Source organism: Hylobates moloch, unplaced genomic scaffold (genome assembly GCF_009828535.3).
Source record: "Hylobates moloch isolate HMO894 unplaced genomic scaffold, HMol_V3 SCAFFOLD_22, whole genome shotgun sequence".
NCBI lineage: Eukaryota > Metazoa > Chordata > Mammalia > Primates > Hylobatidae > Hylobates > Hylobates moloch.
In genome coordinates, this window is record NW_026652297.1 from 42070011 (window position 1) to 42086280 (window position 16270).

Consider the following 16270-nt stretch of genomic DNA (forward strand, 5'->3'; position numbering starts at 1 on the left):
AGGGTTTATGATATGCCAAGTCTGGACCCCTTCAAGAATTCACATATATCACACATTTAATCCTCTAACAACCCTATGAGTAGGTCATTTAAATGAGGATAAGTATAAATAATAAATATACAAATGATAAATATGATATAAATATAATTATACAAATAATATAGCATAAATATAATGTGATCTATAAATACATAAATTAAAAAGAGAATATTAAAGCATAAAGATGCTAAATAACCTACCCCAGACCACTCAATGGAGAAGTCTTGAGTTTGGGTTTATCTCCCCAACCCTCCTGACCCCGGAGCACCCTCTCCTGCCCTCCACGCTAAACAGCTGTCACTGTTGTTGACTCATTACGCAAGTTCCCTGAAAATATTTAGCTCCACCTCCCCTATCTGGGGAGATGACATGGGTCTCATAGCTACATCTTTTTCTTTCCTGGATAAAATGTAGGACATCCAAGTGCTGTCAGGAGGCTTGTGGCCCATGCTTGGTAAAGGAAGCCCCAAATGACTAATGCACCTACCCCTCTTGAGAAGTTGCCACCCTCCGTGGCAAAGGCTCTGAGATTTAACGAACCACACAAATGACTTCAGCTCTGGGATGGGCAATGAAGAAGGAAACTCCTGCCTTCTGGGCAATGCAGGGCACCACGGGGCAACAGCCGCTGTCACAGGGCTTCAAACAGGAGGCAAGCAGTACCACCCCAGGACTTAGGAAGTCTGGGCTTCCATTGACATTTTCTTGTAGATGAAGGTATGGACCAGTGATCCAGACAGGAATTGTTGCCTCCTTGGGTGACAGACTGGGCAGCTCAAGAAAATTTCAGCTTGACTGAAGCATAGCAAGGCAAAGAGAACCAGAGAGAGAAAACCCACTTCACTTCTTTCCCAGCAGTAGACTCCATCAAGAGGCTTGACCAGCTCTTAGGAAATTCTGCACTAGATTTTTATGTTCTCTTGCATATGTTCCCACTCCCTCGCTAGACTACAGCTCTTTAGGGGCAGAAACTAGGTCTATAGGTCAATTTACCTTTTGCTTCCCATAGCGCCACTCTTGAGCCTACACAGTGACCATTTGGAGTTGCCCAGTATATAGAATGGGAAACGCCACATTAAGGAGAGTTGAATCTCCATAGTGAATGAAAACAAAGGGTCAAGGAGTGAATCTGCACTTCCTGGAAGGGTGTCACATCCAAACCAGGGTGTGTGGGACAGACATAGGGCTCTTCCTCTCTGCCCAGTCTTATGTCCCAGAGTCCCAAGAAATATGACATTCAACATCCAATGTCTGATGTCTCTAAGCCCTCAGTGTAGGCAGCATCTCTCTGTGCTCTGCTCCACCCTGAAGGAAATCCCACCTAAGACTCCCCCACCTAGAGCCTGGGCCTCGCCCTGAAGCGACCACTGAATACTGATATGCCTCACTATGCTGGAGAAAGCATGAGCCCGCCTTGGCGGCTGAGTGCAGCTGCGGCTGTAGCTTAAAAGCCTTCCCTCGTGCAATAACCTCTCATTATATTTTAATGTTGTTGTAACTTTATGGCTTAATCAGTATTTGCAATTTGTTAGTAGCCTGGGCGGCCATAAAATTGTTTTCCAGGTACTGAAACATCCCATCAAGGTTTGTAAAGCAGTGGTTCTTAGTTTATCACACCCATAAAATGCCCTGGCAATTTGACAGATATAATAACTTTTTTTTATCAAGTGTCTAATTTGAGAGGAAATTAAGCCATACGTTACATGCAGCTCGCACTGGGCTTGGAGCTCTTCAGCCTCCCAGTCTCCCAGGGATGCCCCTCTCCTTACCCTATCTGTCCTCTTCAGCCAAGGGCTGGATTTCCTTCTTGCCCCTTGTACAGGGCCTGCTGCCACCTCTGCAGAGCTGGGGGCCAATGGTCGTGGGTCTGCCATGTGGCCTGTGCAGGCATCCTTGATGAGACAGTGCTTTTGCACTGAGGATCCAGCAATGACTGGGAAATTGGTCCCCAGAAAGAGAGCTAAAGCCCTGTTAATCCCATCCCTGTGTCTCCCAGCAAGTTGATGCACCCTGGGCCTAATCCCATCATGGGTCTACAAGTGAAAGGAACCACGTTGGCTCTCTGCCCTTCACTTACCAAGCTCATCCCCATTCTCCAAAGATATTTAACCTCTCATGCTTTTCTTCATATTCTGTCCAAGTCACCGAGAGAGAGCAATTATATCAGAAAAGTACAAAGAAAAATAAATGATTCTCCTTGCCAGTTACATGGGTTTGCTCCTCCCTGCCGTTTTCCAGTGTTCATTTCTCTTGGGGTAATGTTGAACCAAAGAACAGTTTTCGTCACACATTATATTGCATGTGTATATACCCCACACAGGGGTACTCCACCCAGGCCCAAATTATAACTAACTCACCAATGCCTAGCATCAACTTTTCATGTGGCCCAGAAACTTGAGTCAAGCTGATTTCCCCTCCAGCCCTATTCTGCAGAGTCAATAGTGCCACTGGTGGTGAACAGTTTTCATCTGGCTTTCCAACATTTAACTGCAAAAGCTATCTCCCACCATGACACCCAGCCTCAGACAGTCATATTAAAAAATGGGGCCTGGGGCCGAGCACAGTGGCTCACACCTGTAATCCCAGCACTTTGGGAGGCCAAGGAGGGCAGATCACTAGAGGCCAGGAGTTCAAGAACAACCTGGCCACCATGGTGAAATCCTATCTCTAAGAAGAATACAAAAAGTATCCTGGTGTGATGGTGCATGCCTGTAATTCCAGCTACTTGGGAGGCTGAGGCACAAGAACCACTTGAACCCAGGAGGCAGGCGGAGGTTGCAGCGAGCCAAGATTGTGCCACTGCTCTCCAACCTGGGTGACAGAGTAAGACTCTGCCTCAAAGAAAAGAAAAGAAAAGAAAATGGGATCTGGACCACCTTACATTGTTTGTTACCATTTGGTTGGCATTTACTGAGCAACCACTATGTGGCCAGTAGCATTCTAAGCTCTGAGAGATCTAAAGACAGTAAAGACAGAGTCTTTGCCCCTCTGAGAAAACTGGCAAGAAAGGCAAAGATCAGAACTGCAATAGAGCTATGGAAACACAGAAAAGACCCACAGCTTGACCTGGGATGGGAGACGTGACTCCAGAGAGGGCTTCTCAGTGGTGGTGGCCCTTGACACAGGTGTGTGTGTGAATGTATAGATGTGTATATATATATATGTATGTGGATATGTGTGTGTGTGTATATATATGTATGTGTGTATATATGTGTATATATATGAGTGTATATATATACACACATATATGTGTATATATATGTGTGTACATATGTATGTGTGTATATATGTGTATATATATGTGTGTATATATATACACACATATACACATATATATATGAATTAAAACTAACCTCGTACACAAGGATGCAGAGGAAGGACTTTTGATGTAGAAGGATCTGCAGATTTGCAAATACAAAATTTCAGACAAAGTAGAGTATGGAAAATGTGAGAAAGAGCCAGAAAACAACATGGCAGTACAGAGGCTGTGCATGGGCTGTGGGCTCTAGGCTGTGGCCAGAAGACACCTGCAAACGTAGGGAAGGGCCAGGTTCATAGCTCTCTGCTATGCCAGGCTGAGGAGATTAAGACTGGTTCAAAAGTTGTTGGGAAACATCAGAGGATCTTAGGCTTGGCGGTCACATGATCACAATGGAATTTTAGATCATAATGGCATCAAAATAATGAAGACCTAAACAGAGCTGGGGAGTCAGGCTGCAGAAGATCATTGTCATTTGGGGGCAGCATAGCACACAATACTGTCCTCCACATCCCCATTTCCATCTTCCTATTAGCACCCTGATCTCCCTTTCAGTGGAAACTCCTTATTTTGTGTGGTCCTGAAGAGAGACCACTGCTGCTTTCTATCATAGAAGGGGCAAGATTCTCTGCCTCCCCTGCCAGAGTAGCCAGGGGTGGACGACAGGCACAGTCAATCCAACACTCCCTTCTAGAAATGTTGACTTTTGAGAGGGTAACTAAACACCACACTTTTCACAGGCTGTGGCAGATTGTATTTTCCAAAAATGACCACAGCAATATTTCCAATTCCACATGCTCTTCCACAGTCTTGCTACTCTCCAACAAGAGATGGAGTTTATTTCTCCTCTGGAATCGAAGCAATGGAAGTAACACTGCAAGACTTCAGAGACTACATCATGAAAAGTGAGATGGCTTCCATCTGGCTCATTTTCTCTTGAGAGGCTTGCCCTGGGAACCTAGCCACCACGTTGCAGGGAAGCCCAGATCACACAGAGCAGCCATGTGTAGGTAGGTGTCCTGGCCAACAATCTCAGCTAAGATTCCAGCTGACAGCCAGCATTGACCGTCAGACTTGTGAAGGAGGGAGCCTTTGGGAGACTTCAGGCCCCACCCTTCCAGCCACCCCAGCTAACTCCACTTAGAGCAAAGACAAGCTGCTCCCTCTGAGCCATGCCCAAATTGCCTACTCATGAGCAAAATAAACATTGTCATTTTAAGTCATTGAGTGTGGGGTGGTTTGTTCCACAGAAACAGATCACTGGAATGGGGACCTTGACTGAGGATCCAACTGTGAAATATTTAGAGGTCTCTTAACTCCTAGCTATTTTCTAGTCCTGACTTTCTGGCTTCCCTCTACTATTTTAAGCATGAAATATGTTTGGCAACAGCAACACTGAGTTTCTGTTGCTTGCAACTGCTATCCCCAGCCAAGGAAGGGCACACGGCCATGGTCCAGGGGAGGAATGCTGAGGGCCTGAGGATAGACATGGCGGGGAAGGTTTGGAGCTGATAAACATACCGGGAACAGAATCCACCAGGACTTGAGGGAGATACGGGAAACGACGGAGGCAAGAAGGCTTCTCAGGTTTCTAACTGGACCACTGGGCAGATGTTCATGCCATTCAATGAGAAAGCTATTCCAAGGAGAGAAAGGAGCTTTCAGGGAATGAACACATGTAAACTCATTACAAGCTCAGTTATCAACCTGAAGATTTTGAGATACAAGTGGGAGGCACATGTGGACATGTGGATCTGGAATACAGAAGGGTGCCACTGTAGCTTTCTAGCTTCCCTGCATCACTTAGGACAGACAACGCTAGAAACCAAGAAGAGTCTACTAGGGATGCAGAAATCTGAGGAAAGCTGAACGCTATCCCTGTTCATGCTGAATCTTCAACTTTCACTAGTAGGCGCCATCAGGGGTGGAGGCACATAGGGGTGTGTGCATGTGTCTGAAAAGGCATACAGGTGAATATTCATGCTTTCTCAATCTGAGACTGAAAGGGGAGCTAGATCTTTCATTTATTTCCCACTCCCCCACAGCATCTTATGAACCTACTCTAAAGGTTAAGAACCGACTTAATATAAGCACAAGAATAACTGTGCATTTATGTAAAGCCTTCCTCAAAGGAGCTCTCGGCACTCTGCAGATAATGGACTTATTTATCCTTAGAGCACTTCTGTGAGGCAGTTATAGGACAGGGGTGACCAGGCTCATGTCATAAATAATGTCAGGAACAGCACGAAGCCCAGCCAGCCTATAACTCTGAGGCCCTGGGCAAGATGGGGTGGGCCCAAGGTCACCCAGCGAGTTGGGAACAGGATGAGCCTCCGTGCTGTGATGGCATGACTCACATTCTCTCTGAATGTCCCCTGGGCCTGTTCAGCCCTGTCACCTGTGCGGTGACTCTGTGGTGGTAAGGAGTTAAGAGATAAATCTACCAGGCGGACTGGTTAGGACAGGTCAGCACCTCCTTTTCCAGCCAAGCAGTTCCTCACATGCCAACAGGCACAAACCCAGAGACGGAATCCACACAAGTCATTGGGAAACTGACACAAGTCGTTGGGAAACTGGCCTGACCAACTCGGCTGTAGAAAAATACTCCCATCACAAGGAATTGCAAATCAATAGAGAAGAAATCATCTCCAGCCTCACACACAGAGACCAGTTCCTGCCCTGTGAAAGCCGCAGCAACGCTGGTCATAAAAAGCCCCCTCTTGGCCAGAATGAGTTGGCTCCAGAGGCTCCAAGAGAAAACAGAAGTTGAATAAGAGCAATATACTGTATTTGTTTAAATTTCATGCCAGTGAATGTCTGTGACGCAGGAGACAGGTTTATGGAGAGAGAAATAAAATGTTGACAAATGGCCCTGTAATCAACTGGAACATGCAATAAATCATTAGAATGCCAATAACACTTCCAGGACAAGCTTAGAAAGGTCATTACTGTGTCACAATACATCTTCCAGCACCAAACAAAGCAAACAGAACATGTTGGGAATAGGATTATGGGGGAAGCATCTGTCAGTCCTAATTAAGAATTAACTACAGATCGTATCTTGGGAGATGTATAATTTATTTTCCCTCTTCTTCCTCCCTATGCACTCACAAAAAGAAAAATAAATCAATAAAAAATTTAACCCATTCTGGATCAGACATGATGTCGAAGTAGGAGGCATGAAGCACCTCCAGGGAGAGCCAAGACCCTAGGAGGGCGGGGAGCAGGGCAGGCAGAAGCAGACAGACATGAAGGAGGGCAGGACAGAGAGCTGGAGAGCTCCAGTCAGCCCAGACACTGGAAGCTTCTCTCTTTGCCCCAGCCCAGCCCAAGACACTGAGTTTTACACCCTGGGGAAAGTTGGGGTTATTTAATACTTTGACAATGAAGTCTCATGAGCTAGAAGGAGGCAACACGAAAGTTGGAAGTTAAAAAAACAAAAAGGTGCCAAGTTCTTTCTACCTGAATGTACCAGTTAAGATTGAATTTGGCTGCAAGTACAAAAAACTCAACTCACAGCGACTTACACAAAGAAGTATTTATTTTTTCTCACATAACCGAAGTCCAGGGGTGGGAGGTGCTGGATCAGTTTTCTAAATGTCTGTTTTAGAATCTCGTAGGGATTGGCTTTTGCCCTCTTTGACTCTGTGGTCACAAGATGGCTGCTGCAGCTCCAGACACCGTATCCATGTTCAAGGGGAAAACAGAGGAGAAAAGACAGCTCCAGCCTTCATTATCCCTGATATCAGGAAAGCCAAAGTTTTCACAGCACCACCCCCCACTCCTATACCAGCAGCAAATTAGGCATTTATCTCATTAACCAGAATTGTCTCATATGGTTCCCAAAGAGCCTGAGAGATGAAATAGACAGCTTGTCACCCCCCCAAAGAAAGCTGGGGTTCTGTTTATGGGCAAGGAAAGAAGAATGGATTTTGTGTTATTAATTAGCAGGGTTTGCCATGCTGGTAAAGTGGGATATGGGGCAATGCAGGCTCCCTGAAAAGGAAGAGCCAGTTGTGTGCATGTGTGTGTTTGCAACACACTCTCTGCAGAAATGGTCTTCATCCCACAGGGAGAAAGTGCTGGGGTTCTAAGCCCTGCTCCCACAGCACTGCCCTGCCACGATTGCTCCAAATGTGCATGTCCACCACAGACCCAGCACGTTCTAATTTTGTTGTACTCCTTTCTAAAATGGGCAGAGTCCACTTTGCTGAGCCTTAAAGGAACTCGGGGTATTCAGAGGAAAGTCAGTTCAGCCATCTGAGTAGCACCAAAGGATAGAGGAGAAAATATCCACTCCTTCCCCAGAGACCTTGCTCCCAATGGTAATTCCATCAGTGGAAGCTGCTCAGAAGGTTCCAAGAGGTCTTTTGTTGTCTACCTGGGTTTTGCTTTTCTCCAAGCAGCTTCTTATGCTTTCCTCTGTGGCTGTGTGTGTGTGTGTGTGTGTGTGTGTGTGTGTGTGTGTGTACACAGGTGTAAGTGTCTTCCTTTCTAATTGCCCCAGCCACTTCCCCACTTCTCCCGTGAGCTGGGCCCCATCCTATGATCAAGGCGACTTCCCCAGACTTGCTCAGCAGTGAGGTCTGCACACACCACCTCCCTATTTGTGTCCTGATGACTGTTACCGTCATTAATAGCATGGCTGTTGTTTTTGCTCTCACTCCTTCTTCCTGCCTTCCCTTCTCCGGTCTCTTTTTCTGCTGGAGTTTGCATTTCTCCTTGTATTTTATTTCATTTTTTTCTGCTGACAGAGACAAGAGCTCGTCCTAGTTCACCATTTCAGGATTTGTTGCAAAATTCAACGTACGGGTTTATGGCTGCTGGTGTCCTGGTTATAGTACAGTTCTTATGGGTCCTAATAAACTCAGCTGCTCTAGGGAACTCTTAAATTCCAGTATGAAAGATAGAGAAAAGGCATTATTTAGTTCCTGGTACATTCAGGGATCCTCATCCTTGAAGGCTGAGGATAATGTTTCTTTCTTGGGGGAGCAAAAGCCCGTAACTCTTGAATGCTGCCCAGGAACTAGAGGGTAAAAGAAGAGTTCTTTTCTCCTTCCCAGCTGCTAGATGGATGGCAAATGAGAGACAGGGTTGGAGCTAGAAAGACGGTCACAAACCAAGGACTGAAATGCAGTAGTATTTTCTTTTTCCTTTTTTTTTTTTTTTTTTTTGCAATCTCAAAAAGCCTATCGATGCTGAGCATGCAATTGGGTTAAGACAAACTGGGCTGGCTGAAAATCCCACACAGTTCCATTCTGCACAAGCATAGGCTGTGGCCCTCCATGGGGCAGCCCCTGAGATATGCCTAGAACAGCCATAATCACATGCTTTTGTACTATTTTTTACTATTTTTATTTTGTACTTTTTTTAATATCTCAGGGGTGGCCCCTGAGATATGCCTACAGCAGGCATAATCACATTTTTTTGTATTCGTTTTTAATATTTTTAGATTCAAAGTCTCTCTGTGTCACCCATGCTGGAGTCCAGTGGCGCAGTCATATCTCACTGCAGCCTTGAACTCCTGGCCTCAAGTGATCCTCTCACCTCAGCTTCCCAAGCAGCTTGAACTGTAGGCACATCTGACCACACCTGGCTAATTTTCTTATCTTTTGTAGAGACAGGGTCTTCCTGTGTTGCCCAAGCTGGTCTCGAACTCTTGGGCTCAAGGGATCCTCCTGCTTCAACCTCCTGAGTAGCTGGGATTACAGGTGTGAGCCATCATGCCCTCATAATCACATTCTGAAACAGCGCTTCACAAAATGCTTCTGCTTATTTCTTTCTTAAGATCCTCTAACAAATCTGGTTGTGACTCCTTTATTGCAGGTGAGGAAATCATGGCTGATGGTGAGTAGTTATTTGCTCAAGGTCACATAGCTGTTTAAGTGTCAGCTGAGACTCAAACCCAAATTGCTGTCACATAATCCAGGGCTGATTCCATGTTCCCAAGCTGCCCCTCTTGGAGTATCTATGCCCACCTCTAGAAATTGCTAATGAGAGACTGCTTTGTGGAATGAAGTGAGTACTGACCTATGGAGTCATTGCATCCAGACAGAGCAAGTGCTCTTGGGAAAGTCACACCACTTCTCTTGGTTTCAGCTTCCTGATTTAGAAAATGAAGGGTGGGCTGGGCGCGGTGGCTTATGCCTGTAATCCCAGCACTTTGGGAGGCCGAGGCAGGCGGATCACAAGGTCAGGAGATCAAGACCGTCCTGGCTAACACGGTGAAAAACCCTGTCTCTACTGAAAATACAAAAACTTAGCCACTCATGGTGGCACGTGCCTGTTGTCCTAGCAATTCAGGAGGCTGAGGCAGGAGAATTGATTGAACCCAGGAGACGGAGGTTGCAGTGAACCGAGATCACGCCACTGTACTCCAGTCTGGGCAACAGAGTGAGACTCTGTCTTAAAAGAAAAAATAAAAGAAAACGAAGGATCACAGTCACAATGCAAGATCCTAGAATGCCTCAGGGCCTACTGTGTGACAGGGAACTGTCCTGTCCCTCTTTTATGTCTTAGATATTAAAGTTCTATGTAAATTTGATGATGTGCACAAAATTCTACTTAATTTAAAAGTTTTTGATGTCTAAGGGCACTTGAACTAGACATTCTCTGAGATCCCATGCCTTGCCCATGCTGTCATCAGCACCAATGAAATGTCTATAATTGTGCACTTGCAGAGATCTTGGCCTGGTCCCTGGCGGGAAGTTGGTGCTCAAAGATGGCAGCCATGAACCATTGCCCACTCATAATGAACCCCCATGGAAGGGTTCTCTCCTGGACATGGTGAGGGGTTTCTAAGAGCAGGGTTAGGCATGCTGCTGGCTGATAGGGCTTGTAGTCTAAGAGATGACCTTTGGTTTTTTTCTTGAGGATTTGACATTTGAGGCCATACCCTCATGCCATAAGATTTGTTTTCAGATGCAGTTTCAAACTTTCTGTTTCCCCTGTCTCCAACATGGATGAAGAAAACTGGAGTGAGTTAGCCTGCAGAATGATTTTTTATTAATAAAGTGGTGCAATTTGGAGTGGTATTTCAGGTCACCTTAAGCTCTCCGGTACAACCTGGATTTTGCATTAAATGGAAACTATTAGTATTCGGAAACGCTTTAGCATGAGAGTGGCCATGTGACCGTGACCTCTGTGTTTATGTAAACGTGTTTTCATTACCACCGTGCCTGGGGTGGAAAGGGGGAGCTGGAAGAAGAGAAAGCCACTGCTTGTTAACGCTGTCCTTGCGAATGTTCTTCGATTAGCAGCAGCTCAGGTCCAAGGGGGTCGAACACTGCATGCTGGCTGTGAATCACTCCCTTCACAGCGTGTGTGCCTGGCTAGAGGACACCAGGGCAGCAGATCCTGGCCCAGGAACATACTGTGCAGCCTTGTTTGCCCTCCACTTGGAGCTTACCTCCAATCATTCTGGATTCTTTTGTCCCACCCCCAGGGAACTAGCTCAGAGGTCAGCCAACTACTACCCAAAACTGGCCCACTACCTATTTTTGTACAGCCCTGATGCTAAGAATGATTTTTGCATTTTTTAATGTTGCAAAAGAAATCAAAAAAGAATATTTCATGACACACGAAAATGCCACGTGATTCTAATTTCAGTGTCCATTAATAAAGTTTTATTAGAACACAGCCACACCCTTTCATTCACTTACCGTCTATGGCTGCTTTCCTGCTGCAATGGCAAGGTTGAATAATTGTGACAGAGACCATAAGACCTCCAAAGCCTAAAAGAGTTGCCATGTAGGCTTTTGTAGAAACAATGTGCCAACCCCTAACCAAGTCCAACATTTGTTCCTCTTTAAATTCCTTTGGCAATCACTCATCAACACCTCAAGAGTTCCTCCCTAACATTTATGGAATTCACCCTCCCTGCTCACTACTAGTTAAGAACCCAGCATCTCCAAACAGGACGCTGACAACAACTTCCAGATGAGTCTCCCAACTTCCAGACTTTGCTACCTGGGACATCTCATTGGTGTCTCCAGAGTGCGGTAGAATAGCCTGGCTAAAAGCACAGACTCTGGAGCCAGACCACCTGGCTTCATACCCCAACTCTCCTCATTTATTATATGTATGGCCCCAGACTAGTCATTTCAGCTCTAAGCCTCAGTTTCCTCATCTGTAAAATGTGAGATAATAATAGTGCCTATCTTATAAGTTATTGTAAGGATTATTTGCCGTATTCATCCGTTCTTGCACTGCTGTAAAGAAATACCTGTCACTGGGTAATTTATAAAGAAACAAAGTTTAATTGACCACGGTTCTGCAGGCTGTACAGGAAGCATGGCTGGGGAAGCCTCAGGAAACTTAAGATTATGGCAGCAGGCAAAGGGGAAGTAGGAACACCTTATAAGCCCAGAGCAGGAGGAAGAGAGAGATGAGGGAGGTGCTACACATTTTTAAACAACCAGATTTCATGGTAACTCATGTACTATCACAGGAACAGCCCCAGAGGAGAAATCTGCCCCCATGATCCCGTAACCTTCCTCCAGGCCCCACCTCCAACATTGGGGATTAAAGTTTGACATGAGATTTATTTAGGTGGAGACACAGACCCACACCATATCCTTTGCAAAGCTCTAAAACAGTGCCTGGAACAATACCAGTATTTTTTGTTTGTTTGTTTGTTTTGTTTTGTGAGACGGAGTCTTGCCCTGTCCCCCAGGCTGGAGTGTAATGGCACAATCTCGGCTCACCACAACCTCTGCCTCCTGGGTTCAAGCGATTCTCCTGCCTCAGCCTCCCGAGTATCTGGGATTACAAGAATGTGCCACCACACCCTGCTAATTTTTTGTATCTTTAGTAGAGACAGGGTTTCACCATGTTGGCCAGGCTGGTCTCAAACTCCTGACCTCATGATCCACCCACTTCAACCTCCCAAAGTGCTGAGATTACAGGCGTGAGCCACCATGCCCGGCCAATACCAGTATTTTCTATGATCATCCATGGAAAATTCAAGTTCGACCATGTCATTCCTCCACCCAGAAGACATCAGTGGCTTTTCATCATTGGTCAAATGGTGCCCAAACTCCTTAGCACAGTGTACACAGGTCCTCTGTGTTCTGATCCCTATCAACTTGTGTCCAGCCATTGTTCTCTGTACTCTGGGCCTCACAGGTTCTGCTGTAACAAATCGTAGTTGCTTACCATTTCCCCCCATACCTTTTGCTGTTTCTTGTCTCCAGCATTCCCTTCAGAGACCCTGCTTCTACTTCACCTCCTCCAAGAAGTCTTCTCTGACTGCCCACATCATACCTTGTGCAAGGCTCCAACCCCACTTCCTTTATCAAATCCAGTCTGTTGTTGACTTGTGCTGCCACCCTTAGCTGGTAAGCTACTTGAGAATGTAGGGAGATCTCAGGGGTTAACTTGGGAGAGAGGAGAGACTATTTTCAGAGGACATATCAGGAAAGTCTTCTTGATGTAAAGCCCTTTTAAGATGAGCCTTGGAGGCTGGGTAGGACAAGAGCTGGCTTTAGTCATTGCCTGACTGTGCCTGACTCATTAGGTCTTTCCTAAATGTTTGTTGACTGAATTAAGTGCTTGGTGAATGACTTTAATCCATTCATCCCTCCAGAAAACTGTAGCATTATATGAATTCAAGTTTCAGCTTGAAAGATAATTTCATGCCCTGCACCTTTGAATTAATGATTTCAGACTGAAATATGGTTCCAGGCACACAAGAAAACAGGGAGAGAGGTTTGAGTGGACTCCCCATGCCTACAAGATACCCAGACACAGTGACCTGCTTCACCCCCCTGCTCCAAAACCCTCAGGGCTCCTCCTGCCTATACGACAAAGGTTAAGCTCCCAGAAACCACTTCCGACCTTGTCTCCCCTCACTTCCCTCCCTGCACCCTGCGACACATTGCACAGAATCACGACTGCCTCTGCTGAGTAAGTTCAGACAGACTCTATCATGGACAATGCTTTGCCAGGCAAGTTGTTACCATTATCGGAGGGAGAGCTGAATCAGATAATTTATGTGGAAACACTCTGCCTTCGAATGGGGGTCAGACTTTTTCCCTTTTTCAAAAAGGATATTCCTCTTGATCCTCCCGCAATCATCCTTCAGGGTCAGCACAAATGCCAGCCCTTGCAGAGTGCTCTTCCTCCCACTGTCGTCCCCTCAGAGGAAGCTCTCCCTTCTCCTATTATTTTTACTTCTTAAAGCACTTCCCATCTACCTTGCTTCATGGTTGTCAATGTATAGATCTCATCACCTTTGCAGTTGTATGAAGGCAGAGTCACTGCCTATCTTCTAAGGTCCATGGCCCCACCATGAGGTCTGACCCCCAAGAAATTCACACAACTTTGAGTGGGGTAAGAACTATTTCAGGTTACTAAGTTTCCTCCTCTGCAGCATCAGGACACTGGTTCCACCTTCTCATTATCCCTCAGATCCACTTTGGAAAATCTGTTTTGGAGATGAAGAAACAAATTCCAAAAGGCTGGCTTGTTTACAGCTTCACGGCTGGTGAGTAGCAGAAGAGGAAGCACTGTCTCTCTCTCCTGTCCGCATTAGCTCCATTGTCCTGCAAGGCTATGAGCTAAGGACAAGCAGCCCTACAGCACCATTTCCATTAGGAGATGTTAACACAGCTCTCATGAAACTAAAACTCAGTTAACATAATTAGAGACCTCCACATCCTGTTACTGCTTCCTTCTCTCCCCTCATCATTCCTATTTCTTACCCCCAGAAGCACTTAAAAGCTGTTTAAGGTGAACTGTGTTTAGACATGTGGCTGTCACTATTGTTAAGGATGTTTGCAAGGGGGTCTCAGTACACCCTCCACAATCACTGTCTGCCAGGATCTCTGTGTCTACCTATGTTTACATCACGCCTATCCCTGGCACATCAGCAGGCTTTGACAAACAAGCTGGGAAGTGCGGGAAGAAAAGAAAAAGTTGTTTGTGACTGACGCTATTAATTATCACTTCGTTACACCAGGCACTCCTTAAAATGGCACAGAGTGGCTCTCGAGGCCTTTGCACATGTGCATGTATTTGGAGACATCCTCCCCCATTACAACATGATATAAACTGTAATCATGACGCAATAGACATGAAACTAAGCAGTTCTCACCCACATGGCAGTAATACCATACAATCTGAACAGCTGTAACCAAAAAGAGTGAACTTACTTTATCTAATAAGGATTTCAGTTGACCCAGTTTAATAGGTGCTGAGAAGACAATGTGAAGGCTAAATAAAAACAATGCTGGATGAAATTGAGGCTTCCTTAGTAGAAGCAGAAGGTCCAGATCACAAACAGTAAAGACTCTACTATATTTAGCCATGGGCAGACCACACTTGCTGGATTGTGTTAAACTTACAAGGCTTGCGGAAACCCTGGAGGAGGGGGAGTCCAGACGAGGGTGGCCAAGATGGTAACAAGTCTGGTAACCAGTCATATGAGACATGTGGAAGGAATAACATGTGTGTAATCTGGAGAACAGACCGCTACAGAGAAATAAGATCACTATCTTAAGATGTGTGTTCTCTGTGGCTCCAGATGCCCGGGCTAGTGTGGTACAAATGGAGACACTTAATTACGACCCTGAGATGACATAGCAGAGGACATCATCAGAAACAGCTAATCCGTGGTATACCAAATTTTGCAGCCTAGGATACCATTGAAATCTTAGGGAATTTAGCTCAAGCCCTACAGTGCCACAACCCATCCAAAGAGTTATATGAGCAAACAAGGGGTTACCTCTCCTGGTCATCTCTGCCTCTAGGCTCCTGTTTCTGTTAATGCTGTCTGTTCCCTGTCCACAGAAGTTCAGGGATGACATGAACACACATGCACATATCACTCTACAAAGCAAAATGATCTAGTAGACTCCCCTAAAAATGGGAGAGGAAGACACCGGAGGAGGGATTTACATTGTCACACCAGCAACTTCAAATGGGGCAGTAAGCATCCTTATTATTTTTCCCTTTTTTTTTTTAAGAGGTAGGGTCTCACTCTGTCCCCCCGGCTGGAGTGCAGTGGTGTGATCATAACTCACTGCAGCTTTGAACTCCTGGTCTCAAGCAATCCTCCCAAAGCACTGGGATCCCAGGCATGAAGCCACCATGCCTAGCCAGCATCCTTATTCTTTTTTTTTTTTTAAGGAGTCTCGCTCTGTCGCCCAGGCTGGAGTGCAGTGGTGTGATCTCAGCTCCCTGCAAGCTCCGCCTCCTGGGTTCACACCATTCTCCTGCCTCAGCCTCCCGAGTAGCTGGGACTACAGGTGCCCGCCACCATGCCCTGCTTATTATTTTTTTTTTTTTTTGTAATTTTAGTAGAGATGGGGTTTCACTGTGTTAGCCAGGATGGTCTTGATCTCCTGACTTCATGATCCTCCCGCCTTGGCCTCCCAAAGTGCTGGGATTACAGGCATGAGCCACTGCACCCAGCCCATCCTTATTCTTAAATCCTGAAATCCTTGTCCTTTGGTCTCCCCACCATCCTGGAGTTTCATTGAACATTTACTTCATCCAACCCAAGCCTCTCCCCTCTTCCTGGCTTCTCTCTTTTACCTTTCTCCTTTCTTCTCTCCTCTTTCTTCCTCTCTTTTAGGAAGAAAAGCCATTCATTCCTCTCCTTGTCACATACAGAGCAGCTTTCCTGCTCCATATCTCAGCATCCGACAGTGATACTGACAAAGTGACCACATGCCCAGTGGGCTTACCAAGATCTTCCATAAACCTAGATATCGCCTGGTGTTAAATGTTAAGAAAGCAGCATTTCACCAATCCTATGAGAGCCTGAGAAGGAACTTTTTCAAGGACAAGTAAATTTGGAAAATGGTGCATATTGAAGACCCCTCTTGGAGATTCACAACACAAAGGATCTTGTCGAAGTGTCAAGTCCCAAAGTAAAGACTCATGTTTAACTCTGTGTAACACAGTATTTCTGGAGCTCATTGGGCCATGGGTTAATAAGGACACTGCTGATGATTTACAAAATATGCC